This window comes from Eucyclogobius newberryi, unplaced genomic scaffold (genome assembly GCF_026437365.1).
Source record: "Eucyclogobius newberryi isolate DKJ021-1_F unplaced genomic scaffold, fEucNew1.0.hap1 SCAF_15, whole genome shotgun sequence".
Taxonomy (NCBI): Eukaryota; Metazoa; Chordata; class Actinopteri; order Gobiiformes; family Gobiidae; genus Eucyclogobius; species Eucyclogobius newberryi.
The window spans coordinates 36,894,867-36,919,393 of record NW_027315779.1 but is presented as its reverse complement, the minus strand read 5'-3'; the positions used below and the strand labels follow the sequence as shown (position 1 = coordinate 36,919,393).

At 45.7% G+C, this 24,527-nt stretch overlaps 1 protein-coding gene across 2 annotated transcripts in view; it reads right to left on the bottom strand.

The window, feature by feature from the left end:
• gria4b (glutamate receptor, ionotropic, AMPA 4b) overlaps positions 1-24,527 on the bottom strand; it is a 518,469-nt gene that overhangs the window by 324,511 nt on the left and 169,431 nt on the right. The gene's annotated exons all lie outside the window — the stretch shown is intronic.

The window sequence follows — 24,527 nt, the reverse complement described above, 5'->3', positions numbered from 1 at the left end:
ATCAAGAAAACAGACAAAACCGAGCTCATGCATCAAAACAAGGCTTTGTAACTCGGTTGGTAAAGACATTGCGACAGAAAGACATTTAAAGGAGCTTTGGCTGTCCCTGTGCTGCAGAAATGCTGCACAAACAAGTATTGAATTCAGTTATTGTTTTTTAGTACTTTTGACATATTTTATTAACGGGGTTCAATATACTTTTATATTTGGGTGATTCAGTCAAATCTTGCTCAGTTTAAGGAGTTGACATGTTTGTGACTATGTGGAAATGCTATTGCTTTGCCTGGAATGTGCCTCTCCACAGATCTGGCTCAGTAAAATCACTTTTATCATTCCAGGTAAAACAATCCCATCTCCATGGACACATGCACCTCAACAAATGTACTGTGCACCTGTGCTTTGAATGAGAAATATATAAAGGTATAAAGTGTTCAGGGTTGTTCCACATGAAAATGTACTTAAGATGTCAATATGTTGATATGGACAGAGGAAGCTAAAAGTATTGACTCATTATTTATTTAATCAAAAGTACTAGAGTATCATTTTTTCTGCACATAATACATTTCTGATCAGTTGAAGCTGGAGTCGAGAGAATAATGACAGCCATGTTACAATGAGTGTCAGGTCGATATTGCAATACTTGTCATAGTATCACTATGGCAAGTATCACTACTTACGACAACATAGCTCACAAAAATATACACGAAAACATTGAAAAGTACTAAACTAGAGAAACAAGTCAGAAAAGATAGATGCTACAAAGTATAATCTTTAAAGGAGTCAAGATGAATATTCGGAGCTCAAATCAGTTTAGGACGTTCATTTGTGCAGCGTGAGCCTGTAATTGCTCAATTTCACTGAACAACAGAGAAGGAAGATAACGAGCATCCGGCGACCGCTCAGTCTGGGCACAGTGTGTGTGTGTGTGTTGTTTGTGTTATGTGTGTGTGCGTGCGTGTGTGTGTGTGTGTGTGCGTGTGTGTGTGCGTTCACAGTGTCGGAGCGTGTGTGTGTGTGTGTGTGTTCACAGTGTCAGAGCGTGTGTGTGTGTGTGTGTGTGTGTGCGTGTGTGTGTGTGTGTGTGCGTTCACAGTGTCAGAGCGTGTGTGTGTGTGTGTGTGTGTGCGTGTGTGTGTGTTCACAGTGTCAGAGCGGACATGTTTCTACTGCGGCTCAGCCAATTAAGTTACAGAGCGCAGTACTACAGTTACACAGCCCAGTCCTACAGTTACACAGCGCAGTACTACAGTTACACAGCGCAGTCCTACAGTTACACAGCGCAGTACTACAGTTACACAGCGCAGTACTACAGTTATACAGCTCAGTACTACAGTTACACAGCGCAGTACTACAGTTACACAGCCCAGTCCTACAGTTACACAGCGCAGTACTACAGTTACACAGCGCAGTACTACAGTTACACAGCGCAGTACTACAGTTACACAGCGCAGTACTACAGTTACACAGCGCAGTACTACAGTTATACAGCTCAGTACTACAGTTACACAGCCCAGTCCTACAGTTATACAGCTCAGTACTACAGTTACACAGCCCAGTCCTACAGTTACACAGCGCAGTACTACAGTTATACAGCTCAGTACTACAGTTACACAGCGCAGTACTACAGTTACACAGCGCAGTACTACAATTACACAGCGCAGTACTACAGTTACACAGCGCAGTACTACAGTTACACAGCGCAGTACTACAGTTACACAGCGCAGTACTACAGTTATACAGCTCAATACTACAGTTACACAGCGCAGTACTACAGTTACACAGCGCAGTACTACAGTTACACAGCGCAGTACTACAGTTACACAGCGCAGTACTACAGTTATACAGCTCAGTACTACAGTTACACAGCGCAGTACTACAGTTACACAGCGCAGTACTACAGTTACACAGCGCAGTACTACAGTTACAGAGCGCAGTACTACAGTTACACAGCGCAGTACTACAGTTACACAGCCCAGTCCTACAGTTATACAGCTCAGTACTACAGTTACACAGCCCAGTCCTACAGTTACACAGCGCAGTACTACAGTTATACAGCTCAGTACTACAGTTACACAGCGCAGTACTACAGTTACACAGCGCAGTACTACAGTTACACAGCGCAGTACTACAGTTACACAGCGCAGTACTACAGTTACACAGCGCAGTACTACAGTTACACAGCGCAGTACTACAGTTATACAGCTCAATACTACAGTTACACAGCGCAGTACTACAGTTACACAGCGCAGTACTACAGTTACACAGCGCAGTACTACAGTTACACAGCGCAGTACTACAGTTATACAGCTCAGTACTACAGTTACACAGCGCAGTACTACAGTTACACAGCGCAGTACTACAGTTACACAGCGCAGTACTACAGTTACAGAGCGCAGTACTACAGTTACACAGCGCAGTACTACAGTTACATAGCGCAGTACTACAGTTACACAGCGCAGTACTACAGTTACACAGCGCAGTACTACAGTTACACAGCACAGTACTGCAGTTACACAGCGCAGTACTACAGTGACACAGTGCAGTACTACAGTTACACAGCGCAGTACTACAGTTACACAGCCCAGTCCTACAGTTACACAGCGCAGTACTACAGTTATACAGCTCAGTACTACAGTTACACAGCGCAGTACTACAGTTACACAGCGCAGTACTACAGTTACACAGCGCAGTACTACAGTTACAGAGCGCAGTACTACAGTTACACAGCGCAGTACTACAGTTACACAGCGCAGTACTACAGTTATACAGCTCAGTACTACAGTTACACAGCCCAGTCCTACAGTTACACAGCGCAGTACTACAGTTACACAGCGCAGTACTACAGTTATACAGCTCAGTACTACAGTTACACAGCCCAGTCCTACAGTTACACAGCGCAGTACTACAGTTATACAGCTCAGTACTACAGTTACACAGCGCAGTACTACAGTTACACAGCGCAGTACTACAGTTACACAGCGCAGTACTACAGTTACACAGCGCAGTACTACAGTTACACAGCGCAGTACTACAGTTACACAGCCCAGTCCTACAGTTACACAGCGCAGTACTACAGTTATACAGCTCAGTACTACAGTTACACAGCGCAGTACTACAGTTACACAGCGCAGTACTACAGTTACACAGCGCAGTACTACAGTTACACAGCGCAGTACTACAGTTATACAGCTCAGTACTACAGTTACACAGCGCAGTACTACAGTTACACAGCGCAGTACTACAGTTACACAGCGCAGTACTACAGTTACATAGCGCAGTACTACAGTTACACAGCGCAGTACTACAGTTACACAGCGCAGTACTACAGTTACAGAGCGCAGTACTACAGTTACACAGCGCAGTACTACAGTTACATAGCGCAGTACTACAGTTACACAGCGCAGTACTACAGTTACACAGCGCAGTACTACAGTTATACAGCTCAGTACTACAGTTACACAGCCCAGTCCTACAGTTACACAGCGCAGTACTACAGTTATACAGCTCAGTACTACAGTTACACAGCGCAGTACTACAGTTACACAGCGCAGTACTACAGTTACACAGCGCAGTAATACAGTTACACAGCGCAGTACTACAGTTACACAGCGCAGTACTACAGTTATACAGCTCAGTACTACAGTTACACAGCGCAGTACTACAGTTACACAGCGCAGTACTACAGTTACACAGCGCAGTACTACAGTTACACAGCGCAGTACTACAGTTATACAGCTCAGTACTACAGTTACACAGCGCAGTACTACAGTTACACAGCGCAGTACTACAGTTACACAGCGCAGTACTACAGTTACAGAGCGCAGTACTACAGTTACACAGCGCAGTACTACAGTTACATAGCGCAGTACTACAGTTACACAGCGCAGTACTACAGTTACACAGCGCAGTACTACAGTTACACAGCACAGTACTGCAGTTACACAGCGCAGTACTACAGTGACACAGTGCAGTACTACAGTTACACAGCGCAGTACTACAGTTACACAGCCCAGTCCTACAGTTACACAGCGCAGTACTACAGTTATACAGCTCAGTACTACAGTTACACAGCGCAGTACTACAGTTACACAGCGCAGTACTACAGTTACACAGCGCAGTACTACAGTTACAGAGCGCAGTACTACAGTTACACAGCGCAGTACTACAGTTACACAGCGCAGTACTACAGTTATACAGCTCAGTACTACAGTTACACAGCCCAGTCCTACAGTTACACAGCGCAGTACTACAGTTACACAGCGCAGTACTACAGTTATACAGCTCAGTACTACAGTTACACAGCCCAGTCCTACAGTTACACAGCGCAGTACTACAGTTATACAGCTCAGTACTACAGTTACACAGCGCAGTACTACAGTTACACAGCGCAGTACTACAGTTACACAGCGCAGTACTACAGTTACACAGCGCAGTACTACAGTTACACAGCGCAGTACTACAGTTACACAGCCCAGTCCTACAGTTACACAGCGCAGTACTACAGTTATACAGCTCAGTACTACAGTTACACAGCGCAGTACTACAGTTACACAGCGCAGTACTACAGTTACACAGCGCAGTACTACAGTTACACAGCGCAGTACTACAGTTATACAGCTCAGTACTACAGTTACACAGCGCAGTACTACAGTTACACAGCGCAGTACTACAGTTACACAGCGCAGTACTACAGTTACATAGCGCAGTACTACAGTTACACAGCGCAGTACTACAGTTACACAGCGCAGTACTACAGTTACAGAGCGCAGTACTACAGTTACACAGCGCAGTACTACAGTTACATAGCGCAGTACTACAGTTACACAGCGCAGTACTACAGTTACACAGCGCAGTACTACAGTTATACAGCTCAGTACTACAGTTACACAGCCCAGTCCTACAGTTACACAGCGCAGTACTACAGTTATACAGCTCAGTACTACAGTTACACAGCGCAGTACTACAGTTACACAGCGCAGTACTACAGTTACACAGCGCAGTAATACAGTTACACAGCGCAGTACTACAGTTACACAGCGCAGTACTACAGTTACACAGCGCAGTACTACAGTTATACAGCTCAGTACTACAGTTACACAGCGCAGTACTACAGTTACACAGCGCAGTACTACAGTTACACAGCGCAGTACTACAGTTACACAGCGCAGTACTACAGTTATACAGCTCAGTACTACAGTTACACAGCGCAGTACTACAGTTACACAGCGCAGTACTACAGTTACACAGCGCAGTACTACAGTTACAGAGCGCAGTACTACAGTTACACAGCGCAGTACTACAGTTACATAGCGCAGTACTACAGTTACACAGCGCAGTACTACAGTTACACAGCGCAGTACTACAGTTACACAGCACAGTACTGCAGTTACACAGCGCAGTACTACAGTGACACAGTGCAGTACTACAGTTACACAGCGCAGTACTACAGTTACACAGCCCAGTCCTACAGTTACACAGCGCAGTACTACAGTTATACAGCTCAGTACTACAGTTACACAGCGCAGTACTACAGTTACACAGCGCAGTACTACAGTTACACAGCGCAGTACTACAGTTACAGAGCGCAGTACTACAGTTACACAGCGCAGTACTACAGTTACACAGCGCAGTACTACAGTTATACAGCTCAGTACTACAGTTACACAGCCCAGTCCTACAGTTACACAGCGCAGTACTACAGTTACACAGCGCAGTACTACAGTTATACAGCTCAGTACTACAGTTACACAGCCCAGTCCTACAGTTACACAGCGCAGTACTACAGTTATACAGCTCAGTACAACAGTTACACAGCGCAGTACTACAGTTACACAGCGCAGTACTACAGTTACACAGCGCAGTACTACAGTTACACAGCGCAGTACTACAGTTACACAGCGCAGTACTACAGTTACACAGCCCAGTCCTACAGTTACACAGCGCAGTACTACAGTTATACAGCTCAGTACTACAGTTACACAGCGCAGTACTACAGTTACACAGCGCAGTACTACAGTTACACAGCACTGTACTACAGTTACACAGCGCAGTACTACAGTTATACAGCTCAGTACTACAGTTACACAGCGCAGTACTACAGTTACACAGCGCAGTACTACAGTTACAGAGCGCAGTACTACAGTTACACAGCGCAGTACTACAGTTACATAGCGCAGTACTACAGTTACACAGCGCAGTACTACAGTTACACAGCGCAGTACTACAGTTACACAGCACAGTACTACAGTTACACAGCGCAGTACTACAGTGACACAGTGCAGTACTACAGTTACACAGCGCAGTACTACAGTTACACAGCGCAGTACTACAGTTACACAGCCCAGTCCTACAGTTACACAGCGCAGTACTACAGTTATACAGCTCAGTACTACAGTTACACAGCGCAGTACTACAGTTACACAGCGCAGTACTACAGTTACACAGCGCAGTACTACAGTTACAGAGCGCAGTACTACAGTTACACAGCGCAGTACTACAGTTACACAGCGCAGTACTACAGTTACAGAGCGCAGTACTACAGTTACACAGCGCAGTACTACAGTTACACAGCGCAGTACTACAGTTACACAGCGCAGTACTACAGTTACACAGCGCAGTACTACAGTTACACAGCGCAGTACTACAGTTACACAGCGCAGTACTACAGTTATACAGCTCAGTACTACAGTTACACAGCCCAGTCCTACAGTTACACAGCGCAGTACTACAGTTATACAGCTCAGTACTACAGTTACACAGCGCAGTACTACAGTTACACAGCGCAGTACTACAGTTACACAGCGCAGTACTACAGTTACACAGCACAGTACTACAGTTACACAGCGCAGTACTACAGTTACACAGCCCAGTCCTACAGTTACACAGCGCAGTACTACAGTTATACAGCTCAGTACTACAGTTACACAGCGCAGTACTACAGTTACACAGCGCAGTACTACAGTTACACAGCGCAGTACTACAGTTACACAGCGCAGTACTACAGTTATACAGCTCAGTACTACAGTTACACAGCGCAGTACTACAGTTACACAGCGCAGTACTACAGTTACACAGCGCAGTACTACAGTTACAGAGCGCAGTACTACAGTTACACAGCGCAGTACTACAGTTACATAGCGCAGTACTACAGTTACACAGCGCAGTACTACAGTTACAGAGCGCAGTACTACAGTTACACAGCGCAGTACTACAGTTACACAGCGCAGTACTACAGTTATACAGCGCAGTACTACAGTTACACAGCGCAGTACTACAGTTACACAGCGCAGTACTACAGTTACAGAGCGCAGTACTACAGTTACACAGCGCAGTACTACAGTTACATAGCGCAGTACTACAGTTACACAGCGCAGTACTACAGTTATACAGCGCAGTACTACAGTTACACAGCGCAGTACTACAGTTACACAGCGCAGTACTACAGTTACAGAGCGCAGTACTACAGTTACACAGCGCAGTACTACAGTTACATAGCGCAGTACTACAGTTACACAGCGCAGTACTACAGTTACACAGCGCAGTACTACAGTTACACAGCGCAGTACTACAGTTACACAGCGCAGTACTACAGTTATACAGCTCAGTACTACAGTTACACAGCGCAGTACTACAGTTACACAGCGCAGTACTACAGTTACACAGCGCAGTACTACAGTTACAGAGCGCAGTACTACAGTTACACAGCGCAGTACTACAGTTACACAGCCCAGTCCTACAGTTATACAGCTCAGTACTACAGTTACACAGCCCAGTCCTACAGTTACACAGCGCAGTACTACAGTTATACAGCTCAGTACTACAGTTACACAGCGCAGTACTACAGTTACACAGCGCAGTACTACAGTTACACAGCGCAGTACTACAGTTACACAGCGCAGTACTACAGTTACACAGCGCAGTACTACAGTTACACAGCGCAGTACTACAGTTATACAGCTCAATACTACAGTTACACAGCGCAGTACTACAGTTACACAGCGCAGTACTACAGTTACACAGCGCAGTACTACAGTTACACAGCGCAGTACTACAGTTATACAGCTCAGTACTACAGTTACACAGCGCAGTACTACAGTTACACAGCGCAGTACTACAGTTACACAGCGCAGTACTACAGTTACAGAGCGCAGTACTACAGTTACACAGCGCAGTACTACAGTTACATAGCGCAGTACTACAGTTACACAGCACAGTACTACAGTTACACAGCGCAGTACTACAGTGACACAGTGCAGTACTACAGTTACACAGCGCAGTACTACAGTTACACAGCGCAGTACTACAGTTACACAGCGCAGTACTACAGTTACACAGCGCAGTACTACAGCTACACAGCGCATTACACAGCGCAGTACTACAGTTACACAGCGCAGTACTACAGTTACACAGTGCAGTACTACAGTTACACAGCGCAGTACTACAGTTACACAGCGCAGTACTACAGTTACACAGCGCATTACACAGCGCAGTACTACAGTTACACAGTGCAGTACTACAGTTACACAGTGCAGTACTACAGTTACACAGCGCAGTACTACAGTTACACAGCGCAGTACTACAGTTACACAGCGCAGTACTACAGCTACACAGCGCATTACACAGCGCAGTACTACAGTTACACAGCGCATTACACAGCGCAGTACTACAGTTACACAGCCCAGTTCTACAGTTACACAGCACAGTACTACAGTTACACAGCGCAGTACTACAGTTACACAGCGCAGTACTACAGTTACACAGCGCAGTACACAGCGCAGTACTACAGTTACACAGCGCATTACACAGTGCAGTACTACAGTTACACAGCCCAGTCCTACAGTTACACAGCGCAGTACTACAGTTACACAGCGCAGTACTACAGTTACACAGCCCAGTCCTACAGTTACACAGCGCAGTACTACAGTTACACAGCGCAGTACTACAGTTACACAGCGCAGTACTACAGTTACACAGCCCAGTCCTACAGTTACACAGCACAGTGCTACAGTTACACAGCGCAGTACTACAGTTACACAGCGCAGTACTACAGTTACACAGCGCAGTACACAGCGCAGTACTACAGTTACACAGCCCAGTCCTACAGTTACACAGCGCAGTACTAAAGTTACACAGCGCAGTACTACAGCTACACAGCCCAGTCCTACAGTTACACAGCGCAGTACTACAGTTACACAGCGCAGTACTACAGTTACACAGCGCAGTACTACAGTTACACAGCCCAGTCCTACAGTTACACAGCGCAGTACTACAGTTACACAGCGCAGTACTACAGTTATACAGCTCAGTACTACAGTTACACAGCGCAGTACTACAGTTACACAGCGCAGTACTACAGTTACACAGCGCAGTACTACAGTTACACAGTGCATTACACAGCGCAGTACTACAGTTACACAGCCCAGTCCTACAGTTACACAGCGCAGTACTACAGTTACACAGCGCAGTACTACAGTTACACAGCCCAGTCCTACAGTTACACAGCGCAGTACTACAGTTACACAGCGCAGTCCTACAGTTACACAGCGCAGTACTACAGTTACACAGCGCAGTACTACAGTTATACAGCTCAGTACTACAGTTACACAGCGCAGTACTACAGTTACACAGCCCAGTCCTACAGTTACACAGCGCAGTACTACAGTTACACAGCGCAGTACTACAGTTACACAGCGCAGTACTACAGTTACACAGCGCAGTACTACAGTTACACAGCGCAGTACTACAGTTATACAGCTCAGTACTACAGTTACACAGCCCAGTCCTACAGTTATACAGCTCAGTACTACAGTTACACAGCCCAGTCCTACAGTTACACAGCGCAGTACTACAGTTATACAGCTCAGTACTACAGTTACACAGCGCAGTACTACAGTTACACAGCGCAGTACTACAATTACACAGCGCAGTACTACAGTTACACAGCGCAGTACTACAGTTACACAGCGCAGTACTACAGTTACACAGCGCAGTACTACAGTTATACAGCTCAATACTACAGTTACACAGCGCAGTACTACAGTTACACAGCGCAGTACTACAGTTACACAGCGCAGTACTACAGTTACACAGCGCAGTACTACAGTTATACAGCTCAGTACTACAGTTACACAGCGCAGTACTACAGTTACACAGCGCAGTACTACAGTTACACAGCGCAGTACTACAGTTACAGAGCGCAGTACTACAGTTACACAGCGCAGTACTACAGTTACACAGCCCAGTCCTACAGTTATACAGCTCAGTACTACAGTTACACAGCCCAGTCCTACAGTTACACAGCGCAGTACTACAGTTATACAGCTCAGTACTACAGTTACACAGCGCAGTACTACAGTTACACAGCGCAGTACTACAGTTACACAGCGCAGTACTACAGTTACACAGCGCAGTACTACAGTTACACAGCGCAGTACTACAGTTACACAGCGCAGTACTACAGTTATACAGCTCAATACTACAGTTACACAGCGCAGTACTACAGTTACACAGCGCAGTACTACAGTTACACAGCGCAGTACTACAGTTACACAGCGCAGTACTACAGTTATACAGCTCAGTACTACAGTTACACAGCGCAGTACTACAGTTACACAGCGCAGTACTACAGTTACACAGCGCAGTACTACAGTTACAGAGCGCAGTACTACAGTTACACAGCGCAGTACTACAGTTACATAGCGCAGTACTACAGTTACACAGCGCAGTACTACAGTTACACAGCGCAGTACTACAGTTACACAGCACAGTACTGCAGTTACACAGCGCAGTACTACAGTGACACAGTGCAGTACTACAGTTACACAGCGCAGTACTACAGTTACACAGCCCAGTCCTACAGTTACACAGCGCAGTACTACAGTTATACAGCTCAGTACTACAGTTACACAGCGCAGTACTACAGTTACACAGCGCAGTACTACAGTTACACAGCGCAGTACTACAGTTACAGAGCGCAGTACTACAGTTACACAGCGCAGTACTACAGTTACACAGCGCAGTACTACAGTTATACAGCTCAGTACTACAGTTACACAGCCCAGTCCTACAGTTACACAGCGCAGTACTACAGTTACACAGCGCAGTACTACAGTTATACAGCTCAGTACTACAGTTACACAGCCCAGTCCTACAGTTACACAGCGCAGTACTACAGTTATACAGCTCAGTACTACAGTTACACAGCGCAGTACTACAGTTACACAGCGCAGTACTACAGTTACACAGCGCAGTACTACAGTTACACAGCGCAGTACTACAGTTACACAGCGCAGTACTACAGTTACACAGCCCAGTCCTACAGTTACACAGCGCAGTACTACAGTTATACAGCTCAGTACTACAGTTACACAGCGCAGTACTACAGTTACACAGCGCAGTACTACAGTTACACAGCGCAGTACTACAGTTACACAGCGCAGTACTACAGTTATACAGCTCAGTACTACAGTTACACAGCGCAGTACTACAGTTACACAGCGCAGTACTACAGTTACACAGCGCAGTACTACAGTTACATAGCGCAGTACTACAGTTACACAGCGCAGTACTACAGTTACACAGCGCAGTACTACAGTTACAGAGCGCAGTACTACAGTTACACAGCGCAGTACTACAGTTACATAGCGCAGTACTACAGTTACACAGCGCAGTACTACAGTTACACAGCGCAGTACTACAGTTATACAGCTCAGTACTACAGTTACACAGCCCAGTCCTACAGTTACACAGCGCAGTACTACAGTTATACAGCTCAGTACTACAGTTACACAGCGCAGTACTACAGTTACACAGCGCAGTACTACAGTTACACAGCGCAGTAATACAGTTACACAGCGCAGTACTACAGTTACACAGCGCAGTACTACAGTTATACAGCTCAGTACTACAGTTACACAGCGCAGTACTACAGTTACACAGCGCAGTACTACAGTTACACAGCGCAGTACTACAGTTACACAGCGCAGTACTACAGTTATACAGCTCAGTACTACAGTTACACAGCGCAGTACTACAGTTACACAGCGCAGTACTACAGTTACACAGCGCAGTACTACAGTTACAGAGCGCAGTACTACAGTTACACAGCGCAGTACTACAGTTACATAGCGCAGTACTACAGTTACACAGCGCAGTACTACAGTTACACAGCGCAGTACTACAGTTACACAGCACAGTACTGCAGTTACACAGCGCAGTACTACAGTGACACAGTGCAGTACTACAGTTACACAGCGCAGTACTACAGTTACACAGCCCAGTCCTACAGTTACACAGCGCAGTACTACAGTTATACAGCTCAGTACTACAGTTACACAGCGCAGTACTACAGTTACACAGCGCAGTACTACAGTTACACAGCGCAGTACTACAGTTACAGAGCGCAGTACTACAGTTACACAGCGCAGTACTACAGTTACACAGCGCAGTACTACAGTTATACAGCTCAGTACTACAGTTACACAGCCCAGTCCTACAGTTACACAGCGCAGTACTACAGTTACACAGCGCAGTACTACAGTTATACAGCTCAGTACTACAGTTACACAGCCCAGTCCTACAGTTACACAGCGCAGTACTACAGTTATACAGCTCAGTACTACAGTTACACAGCGCAGTACTACAGTTACACAGCGCAGTACTACAGTTACACAGCGCAGTACTACAGTTACACAGCGCAGTACTACAGTTACACAGCGCAGTACTACAGTTACACAGCCCAGTCCTACAGTTACACAGCGCAGTACTACAGTTATACAGCTCAGTACTACAGTTACACAGCGCAGTACTACAGTTACACAGCGCAGTACTACAGTTACACAGCGCAGTACTACAGTTACACAGCGCAGTACTACAGTTATACAGCTCAGTACTACAGTTACACAGCGCAGTACTACAGTTACACAGCGCAGTACTACAGTTACACAGCGCAGTACTACAGTTACATAGCGCAGTACTACAGTTACACAGCGCAGTACTACAGTTACACAGCGCAGTACTACAGTTACAGAGCGCAGTACTACAGTTACACAGCGCAGTACTACAGTTACATAGCGCAGTACTACAGTTACACAGCGCAGTACTACAGTTACACAGCGCAGTACTACAGTTATACAGCTCAGTACTACAGTTACACAGCCCAGTCCTACAGTTACACAGCGCAGTACTACAGTTATACAGCTCAGTACTACAGTTACACAGCGCAGTACTACAGTTACACAGCGCAGTACTACAGTTACACAGCGCAGTAATACAGTTACACAGCGCAGTACTACAGTTACACAGCGCAGTACTACAGTTACACAGCGCAGTACTACAGTTATACAGCTCAGTACTACAGTTACACAGCGCAGTACTACAGTTACACAGCGCAGTACTACAGTTACACAGCGCAGTACTACAGTTACACAGCGCAGTACTACAGTTATACAGCTCAGTACTACAGTTACACAGCGCAGTACTACAGTTACACAGCGCAGTACTACAGTTACACAGCGCAGTACTACAGTTACAGAGCGCAGTACTACAGTTACACAGCGCAGTACTACAGTTACATAGCGCAGTACTACAGTTACACAGCGCAGTACTACAGTTACACAGCGCAGTACTACAGTTACACAGCACAGTACTGCAGTTACACAGCGCAGTACTACAGTGACACAGTGCAGTACTACAGTTACACAGCGCAGTACTACAGTTACACAGCCCAGTCCTACAGTTACACAGCGCAGTACTACAGTTATACAGCTCAGTACTACAGTTACACAGCGCAGTACTACAGTTACACAGCGCAGTACTACAGTTACACAGCGCAGTACTACAGTTACAGAGCGCAGTACTACAGTTACACAGCGCAGTACTACAGTTACACAGCGCAGTACTACAGTTATACAGCTCAGTACTACAGTTACACAGCCCAGTCCTACAGTTACACAGCGCAGTACTACAGTTACACAGCGCAGTACTACAGTTATACAGCTCAGTACTACAGTTACACAGCCCAGTCCTACAGTTACACAGCGCAGTACTACAGTTATACAGCTCAGTACAACAGTTACACAGCGCAGTACTACAGTTACACAGCGCAGTACTACAGTTACACAGCGCAGTACTACAGTTACACAGCGCAGTACTACAGTTACACAGCGCAGTACTACAGTTACACAGCCCAGTCCTACAGTTACACAGCGCAGTACTACAGTTATACAGCTCAGTACTACAGTTACACAGCGCAGTACTACAGTTACACAGCGCAGTACTACAGTTACACAGCACTGTACTACAGTTACACAGCGCAGTACTACAGTTATACAGCTCAGTACTACAGTTACACAGCGCAGTACTACAGTTACACAGCGCAGTACTACAGTTACAGAGCGCAGTACTACAGTTACACAGCGCAGTACTACAGTTACATAGCGCAGTACTACAGTTACACAGCGCAGTACTACAGTTACACAGCGCAGTACTACAGTTACACAGCACAGTACTACAGTTACACAGCGCAGTACTACAGTGACACAGTGCAGTACTACAGTTACACAGCGCAGTACTACAGTTACACAGCGCAGTACTACAGTTACACAGCCCAGTCCTACAGTTACACAGCGCAGTACTACAGTTATACAGCTCAGTACTACAGTTACACAGCGCAGTACTACAGTTACACAGCGCAGTACTACAGTTACACAGCGCAGTACTACAGTTACAGAGCGCAGTACTACAGTTACACAGCGCAGTACTACAGTTACACAGCGCAGTACTACAGTTACAGAGCGCAGTACTACAGTTACACAGCGCAGTACTACAGTTACACAGCGCAGTACTACAGTTACACAGCGCAGTACTACAGTTACACAGCGCAGTACTACAGTTACACAGCGCAGTACTACAGTTACACAGCGCAGTACTACAGTTATACAGCTCAGTACTACAGTTACACAGCCCAGTCCTACAGTTACACAGCGCAGTACTACAGTTATACAGCTCAGTACTACAGTTACACAGCGCAGTACTACAGTTACACAGCGCAGTACTACAGTTACACAGCGCAGTACTACAGTTACACAGCACAGTACTACAGTTACACAGCGCAGTACTACAGTTACACAGCCCAGTCCTACAGTTACACAGCGCAGTACTACAGTTATACAGCTCAGTACTACAGTTACACAGCGCAGTACTACAGTTACACAGCGCAGTACTACAGTTACACAGCGCAGTACTACAGTTACACAGCGCAGTACTACAGTTATACAGCTCAGTACTACAGTTACACAGCGCAGTACTACAGTTACACAGCGCAGTACTACAGTTACACAGCGCAGTACTACAGTTACAGAGCGCAGTACTACAGTTACACAGCGCAGTACTACAGTTACATAGCGCAGTACTACAGTTACACAGCGCAGTACTACAGTTACAGAGCGCAGTACTACAGTTACACAGCGCAGTACTACAGTTACACAGCGCAGTACTACAGTTATACAGCGCAGTACTACAGTTACACAGCGCAGTACTACAGTTACACAGCGCAGTACTACAGTTACAGAGCGCAGTACTACAGTTACACAGCGCAGTACTACAGTTACATAGCGCAGTACTACAGTTACACAGCGCAGTACTACAGTTATACAGCGCAGTACTACAGTTACACAGCGCAGTACTACAGTTACACAGCGCAGTACTACAGTTACAGAGCGCAGTACTACAGTTACACAGCGCAGTACTACAGTTACATAGCGCAGTACTACAGTTACACAGCGCAGTACTACAGTTACACAGCGCAGTACTACAGTTACACAGCGCAGTACTACAGTTACACAGCGCAGTACTACAGTTATACAGCTCAGTACTACAGTTACACAGCGCAGTACTACAGTTACACAGCGCAGTACTACAGTTACACAGCGCAGTACTACAGTTACAGAGCGCAGTACTACAGTTACACAGCGCAGTACTACAGTTACACAGCCCAGTCCTACAGTTATACAGCTCAGTACTACAGTTACACAGCCCAGTCCTACAGTTACACAGCGCAGTACTACAGTTATACAGCTCAGTACTACAGTTACACAGCGCAGTACTACAGTTACACAGCGCAGTACTACAGTTACACAGCGCAGTACTACAGTTACACAGCGCAGTACTACAGTTACACAGCGCAGTACTACAGTTACACAGCGCAGTACTACAGTTATACAGCTCAATACTACAGTTACACAGCGCAGTACTACAGTTACACAGCGCAGTACTACAGTTACACAGCGCAGTACTACAGTTACACAGCGCAGTACTACAGTTATACAGCTCAGTACTACAGTTACACAGCGCAGTACTACAGTTACACAGCGCAGTACTACAGTTACACAGCGCAGTACTACAGTTACAGAGCGCAGTACTACAGTTACACAGCGCAGTACTACAGTTACATAGCGCAGTACTACAGTTACACAGCACAGTACTACAGTTACACAGCGCAGTACTACAGTGACACAGTGCAGTACTACAGTTACACAGCGCAGTACTACAGTTACACAGCGCAGTACTACAGTTACACAGCGCAGTACTACAGTTACACAGCGCAGTACTACAGCTACACAGCGCATTACACAGCGCAGTACTACAGTTACACAGCGCAGTACTACAGTTACACAGTGCAGTACTACAGTTACACAGCGCAGTACTACAGTTACACAGCGCAGTACTACAGTTACACAGCGCATTACACAGCGCAGTACTACAGTTACACAGTGCAGTACTACAGTTACACAGTGCAGTACTACAGTTACACAGCGCAGTACTACAGTTACACAGCGCAGTACTACAGTTACACAGCGCAGTACTACAGCTACACAGCGCATTACACAGCGCAGTACTACAGTTACACAGCGCATTACACAGCGCAGTACTACAGTTACACAGCCCAGTTCTACAGTTACACAGCACAGTACTACAGTTACACAGCGCAGTACTACAGTTACACAGCGCAGTACTACAGTTACACAGCGCAGTACACAGCGCAGTACTACAGTTACACAGCGCATTACACAGTGCAGTACTACAGTTACACAGCCCAGTCCTACAGTTACACAGCGCAGTACTACAGTTACACAGCGCAGTACTACAGTTACACAGCCCAGTCCTACAGTTACACAGCGCAGTACTACAGTTACACAGCGCAGTACTACAGTTACACAGCGCAGTACTACAGTTACACAGCCCAGTCCTACAGTTACACAGCACAGTGCTACAGTTACACAGCGCAGTACTACAGTTACACAGCGCAGTACTACAGTTACACAGCGCAGTACACAGCGCAGTACTACAGTTACACAGCCCAGTCCTACAGTTACACAGCGCAGTACTAAAGTTACACAGCGCAGTACTACAGCTACACAGCCCAGTCCTACAGTTACACAGCGCAGTACTACAGTTACACAGCGCAGTACTACAGTTACACAGCGCAGTACTACAGTTACACAGCCCAGTCCTACAGTTACACAGCGCAGTACTACAGTTACACAGCGCAGTACTACAGTTATACAGCTCAGTACTACAGTTACACAGCGCAGTACTACAGTTACACAGCGCAGTACTACAGTTACACAGCGCAGTACTACAGTTACACAGTGCATTACACAGCGCAGTACTACAGTTACACAGCCCAGTCCTACAGTTACACAGCGCAGTACTACAGTTACACAGCGCAGTACTACAGTTACACAGCGCAGTACTACAGTTACACAGCGCAGTACTACAGTTACACAGCGCAGTACACAGCGCAGTACTACAGTTATACAGCGCATTACACAGCGCAGTACTACAGTTACACAGCCCAGTCCTACAGTTACAAAGCGCAGTACTACAGTTACACAGCGCAGTACTACAGTTACACAGCGCTGTACTACAGTTACACAGCCCAGTCCTACAGTTACACAGCGCAGTACTACAGTTACACAGCGCAGTACTACAGTTATACAGCTCAGTACTACAGTTACACAGCGCAGTACTACAGTTACACAGCGCAGTACTACAGTTACACAGCGCAGTACACAGCGCAGTACTACAGTTACACAGCGCATTACACAGTGCAGTACTACAGTTACACAGCCCAGTCCTACAGTTACACAGCGCAGTACTACAGTTACACAGCGCAGTACTACAGTTACACAGCCCAGTCCTACAGTTACACAGCGCAGTACTACAGTTACACAGCGCAGTACTACAGTTACACAGCGCAGTACTACAGTTACACAGCGCAGTACTACAGTTACACAGCCCAGTCCTACAGTTACACAGCGCAGTACTACAGTTACACAGCGTAGTACTACAGTTACACAGCGCAGTACTACAGTTACACAGTGCATTACACAGCGCAGTACTACAGTTACACAGCCCAGTCCTACAGTTACACAGCGCAGTACTACAGTTACACAGCGTAGTACTACAGTTACACAGCGCAGTACTACAGTTACACAGCGCAGTACTACAGTTACACAGCGCAGTACTACAGTTACACAGCGCAGTACACAGCGCAGTACTACAGTTACACAGCGCATTACACAGCGCAGTACTACAGTTACACAGCCCAGTCCTACAGTTACAAAGCGCAGTACTACAGTTACACAGCGCAGTACTACAGTTACACAGCGCAGTACACAGCGCAGTACTACAGTTACACAGCGCATTACACAGCGCAGTACTACAGTTACACAGCCCAGTCCTACAGTTACAAAGCGCAGTACTACAGTTACACAGCGCAGTACTACAGTTACACAGCCCAGTCCTACAGTTACACAGCGCAGTACTACAGTTACACAGCGCAGTACTACAGTTATACAGCTCAGTACTACAGTTACACAGCGCAGTACTACAGTTACACAGCGCAGTACTACAGTTACACAGTGCATTACACAGCGCAGTACTACAGTTACACAGCGCAGTACTACAGTTACACAGCGCAGTACTACAGTTACACAGCGCAGTACTACACTACAGTTACACAGCTTAGTACTACAATTACACAGCGCAGTACTACAGTTACACAGCGCAGTACTACAGTTACACAGCGCAGTACTACAGTTACACAGCTTAGTACTACAATTACACAGCGCAGTACTACAGTTACACAGCGCAGTACTACAGTTACACAGCGCAGTACTACAGTTACACAGCTTAGTACTACAATTACACAGCGCAGTACTACAATTACACAGCGCAGTACTACAGTTACACAGCGCAGTACTACAAGGGAGTCGAGATCTATGCCAGCGTTTACCCAACGACTCAGAGCACATGGTCGGATGGTGGTTGTAGATGTTAGCGACTGGTCCTTATGTGTCTCTAGGCTGCTGTTGGCTGAAACAGAGAGGACATTACTGTAATCAATTCCTAATTAATTAATTAATTTAGATATCTGATTATAGAGTTGTTAAAATTGCCGATTATCTGGCTGGTGCCCCATTCTACTCTTAAAATATGATATAACTTACCCACACTTATACAGTGTGTCATTTTTGAATTCTTGAACAATTCTTTAATCAATATCAACCTGAATGTAAATATGAGTTTACCCATGAATTTCCCATGAAAATAAATATATATATCATAATATTTTTATTTTATTTTTGTATTGATATAATAATACATATATCTGACAAAATGCGCGTCCAAAAGGCTAATAAAATCAGAAAACGTGATGCGTAAAATCTAGTCGCCTCCTCTTCTACGTCACCGTTAGGGATCATCTCAAAATGGGTTGAAGCTGAAAAGACGTAATGTTTTTCGTCTTCGGGGGGTTGAACATACATTTCGTCTTTTTGTTGCTTTGAAGCTTCAATACATCGTTGTGGCAGTCATTGTTTTGAAATGCTAAAAAACTCTCTCAGCAACGAGCATTAGGCCAACATTAGTGTGGGCGAGGAGCACGGGGAGTCCGTACGGGGGAGCACGACGCGCCATGTTCGCCCGTGCGGGAGATCACGACGCGCCGTGGCCAGTGTGAGGGAGCACCCGCCCCGCTCCCCGCGCTGGCCACGGCGCGCCGTGGACCATGTGGATTGAGTAAACAAACATGCGCGACAGGTGACATTATTTGGAGAATTCATAACTTTTACTGATAAACAGACCAAAGGATGTTCAGGGATGTTCACTAGAGGTGAGCAGGTCTATCAAGATACTATCGTTTTATCAACGCGTAAAATTTTATGTGAAGCCAGTCTTAAGTCTTTAGAAGGGGGGAGGGGGTCCAGAGAGAGACGAAAAAAATTAAGTATTTTAGGCTTCAACCCATTTTGAGAAGATCCCTTAGCTCGCGCATTTTCCATGTAAACAGATGAATTTCGTGCGTCGGAAGCTGCACATTTCTTTTTGCGTGGATAGTCTCATTCTGTAGGTAACAGTCTGAAAAAAAGATCGATGCCAAACAACATCTTATAAGTCAAACAGGTCATTTGTTATGGACGGAGAAATGCGCCGGACGAGCCTTAATCCTGACCATCGTCAAAGAAGAAAAGTTTGTTTACTTGACAATATCTCGAAATCGGAAAACTTCAGTAAAAATACAAGTGGATATTGTTGTTTAATGATTCCTTATGGACAGACTGAGCACAAGGATGTACAGAATTAAAGCTGATTTGTCCGTCATAAACAGCAAACAGGACATGAGTTTGTAAAAGTTGAGACTTTCTCACAAACTATTGGTAATTGCTTCTTGGGGCATATTATTCAATGTAAATCAATGACATATTCGTTTTGTTGAGAAAATAATCTTTAAAATGATGTATAACTTATGGTATTGACCACGGAAATAAAAGTGATGATGTAAGAGAACATTTCTAATTTGGAAAATGCGCGCCGGCCACAGGAGGATGTAACAGGTTTTAACACAGCACAAACTGGACCCAGCATCAAACCAAACAAGCTTTTAGTCAAAACAGTGCATCACAAATAATGAGTTCAGAAAACGAACTTCAAAACTATGATGCACTTGACTGCCAAACAAAACGTCCTTTCAGACGATTTTTATGCAACCTTCTTAAGAAGGGCCCAGATCAAAAACTTTATCTGCCCACTATTCTTGACAACAAACTCCAGCAAGCAGCAACACTTGACACAGCTGCTGACGTCAGTGTGATGTCACACGTGCTTTTCAACTAATTGCAGAGAGCAATTAACGGGAACGGAAGAAAACTGAACTGCAGTTCATGCTCCTTGAAGTCCAGCCGTACGCGGACACTAACTTTGTCCTCACAAACATGGCTCGAATCCACTTAACAATCGGACCTATGACTGTAGTCCATCCCTTCTTCTTGTCTTCACTCAACTCAATTCCTCTTCTTGTAGGTCAAGATCTACTTATTCGGTTTGAACCCCTAATCGATTTTAACCAACTGACACTTTCAGCACAAGTGCAAAAATCTTTGCCTGTTGTGAACGGAAAGAGCAAGAGTCAGAGTTTTAAGACCGCCTTAGTGGCACACAGATCTGTCCCAAACCACAGGGATCAGAAATATAGAAAAACAGGCCTCAAATTGACACAAAACATGTCTTTAAGGGCCCAAATCAACGTCTTGTGCCGGGACACGACTCCACCGGAGAGAGAACGCCCACAGACAGACTTAGACAAGACTAACCTGACAAACAAGACTAATCTCAAAATGAATCGTCTTAGCACAGCAGTTATCACTTATGACACTCTCTTTTCAGGCTGATTCACAAGCAAGGACCACACCCCCAGATACGATGCAAGGTGTTGACTGGCAGGGGAGAAACATGAACAACACAAATGTACGAAGTCGATGCCGTTTTGGGGCTTCAGGCGATGAGGGCTGAAGGCTCCCGGGCCTCGATACCCCCATGTAGGAGACAAATTTGAATAATTCGAAGAGTTTAAAAGAGGGTGGGAGGGAGGGGGACGAAAATCACAAACACAGGTGTATGTGATCTGGATGATTAAGGGTGGAAAGGACGATTTTTTTCAGCAAATTTTTTATCATATTTCCTGGTGGCGTGGATAAATCATTTGTCCTGCCACGTATCAATCATAAAACGCACCTGTCGTTCACCTGCAGTCGCGTGCGGTTCGTCCCCACGTTTCCGCGTGCCTAAGCGCATGGATCTATCATAATATAGTTCCCTCAGTGTACGGGGCAAAATGAAGACGGAGAAAGACAGTTGGAGCTGACGCAGAAGTGGACTGAAATCTACTGGAGACGAGAGATGTGATGCACTCCGTTGCGCTAATAAACAAACGCACGTGTGTGTTGTATCAGTCCACACGGGGGAGTGACATGTGCACGGGGGAGTGGCATGTGCACGGGGGAGTGGCATGTGCACGGGGGAGTGGCATGTGCACGGGGGAGTGGCATATGCACGGGGGAGTGGCATGTGCACGGGGGAGTGGCATATGCACGGGGGAGTGGCATGTGCACGGGGGAGTGGCATGTGCACGGGGGAGTGGCATGTGCACGGGGGAGTGGCATGTGCACGGGGGAGTGGCATGAGCACGGGGGAGTGGCATGTGCACGGGGGAGTGGCATGTGCACGGGGGAGTGGCATGAGCACGGGGGAGTGGCATGTGCACGTTCTCAAATCGCCGAAAAATCGTCCATTGCGCCTTTAAGTAGTGTAGCCGCGGAAAGGGGCGTAGGAAGGGGCGTGGTCCTGCTCCCGAACTTAAGATAACAAACTTATCTTCATTTCAGAACCTAAGCTCACAACTCATAGTTCTGCTCAGGCCACTCCCACCGTCCCACCCCTTCTGCTGCAGCCTCTGTGACCACCTCTGGCCCCTCCTCCACCCACTCCTTATTTTCCCTGTCGGCCAATGTCACGCCTGCATCAGCCCTCCTCTTCCTTCCTTGTCATCACTGATACAAACGCTGCTCATGATATTTCCTTCAAGCACATGTTCGGCCTTTGGCCCCGCCTACAGGCCCTACAGTGTCTGCTCTTTGTGTTCCAAGACACATTCACTTTGCCCTCGTGATGTGTCAAAACCACAGGGGGGTAGCTAACCAGTCAGTAAGTTCTCTGTCAAGTCCCAAAGGCACCCAAACAAGACAAAGACGTTGGCATTAGGAGGAACCCTGCTGTCTACATGCTTAAGAGCACGTGATAAAAGACACAAGAAACAGGTGCATCTGTAGCCAATCCTGCAGACGCAGAGAAACAAATACTTGCTTTAACAATACCAGCACAGCAGGGTTCAGAATAAGCAGTATTGCATCGCAAATTGCGACGCAATTTCTCTCAAATGCGATGCATTCGTCAGAAAAAAGTGTTTTTGTATCGCAGCTTTTGCTATACAAAAATGTGTGTTCAAATGTGTAACCAAAGCGCCTAAAAGTACTGATCACTCGTCAATTGATCGTCAATAACGGCCTGACACATGTAGGACGCTGTGTTGACCTGACGAGTCCCGCTGCTGTCTCAGATCAGAGTCTGAAAGTGGGAGGAGCCACAGTGCGGTAAAGTTAGCGTCACAGATTCAGACTTCCGAGGTCAATAGCTCCTAAACACAAAAGTCTTTTCAGATCATTCACAGCCAAAATATTCATATTTACACTGCCAAGTTACTACAACCTCGTTTTTAACAATCAGATGCGTATTTTGGGCGCAGAGAATTACACTGATCCAAATGTGCAGAGCCGAGACGAGTGCTTAGGGACCGTCATCAAATAGAAAAACAAAAATGGAATGGAACGTCAAATCGAGCTGTACAATTTGAATAAAACAAAAAATACACCATGATGGACGCCACAGTAACATTTATTTTTGCATCAGAAGCTTAATACATATTTTTTGTGAGTGTAAAGACAATTAATATGTAAATGAGACTCATCTGATTGATGATGATGATGTTGAAGAAAGTTGTAAATAAGGCCATCTGACTTTGTGTTGATTAATTTGTTCAATAATAAATTTTATTTGCAAGTTTTATCTGAAGAACAAATGTTTGAAAAGTGTTTAAAAGTTAATTTGTTAAGAGTTTTCTTTAATAGAATGTTTACAAATACATTTAAATAAATAATCGTGTTATATCAATGGAAAATATTGATTGTTAGTCACTTTCGTAGTTTGCTATTTGCAAATTTCAAAAAATTAACGGATTGTTTAGCAGCTGCGGCACAAGTGAAAATCCTTCATCTGAGCCCTGCACAGCATAGTATTTTGCCAGGTACAATGGTTAGTTCATAACTGCCCCAAAACCTGAAACTGACCAACGAAAGTCCAGAACAACAGACTTTATTAGAGCTCAAACTGCGCTCTTGAAATAAACATGAAACGTACAGTTTGTGTTTTGTAAATAGACACAAAATAGGGTAAAGCCCGTCTTTGTGAACCTAAACCCACAAACCTTCAGCGTCTACACAAGCAACGCTGAGCTGCTTAAACAACAATCCCTTCTTCAACCACGGGGGGAGCTGTTCTAACTTCTACAACCTCTTTTCAACCCTCTAACTCATTTCTATGCTTTCTTTTACTGAGGTTAATGTTTTCAATAC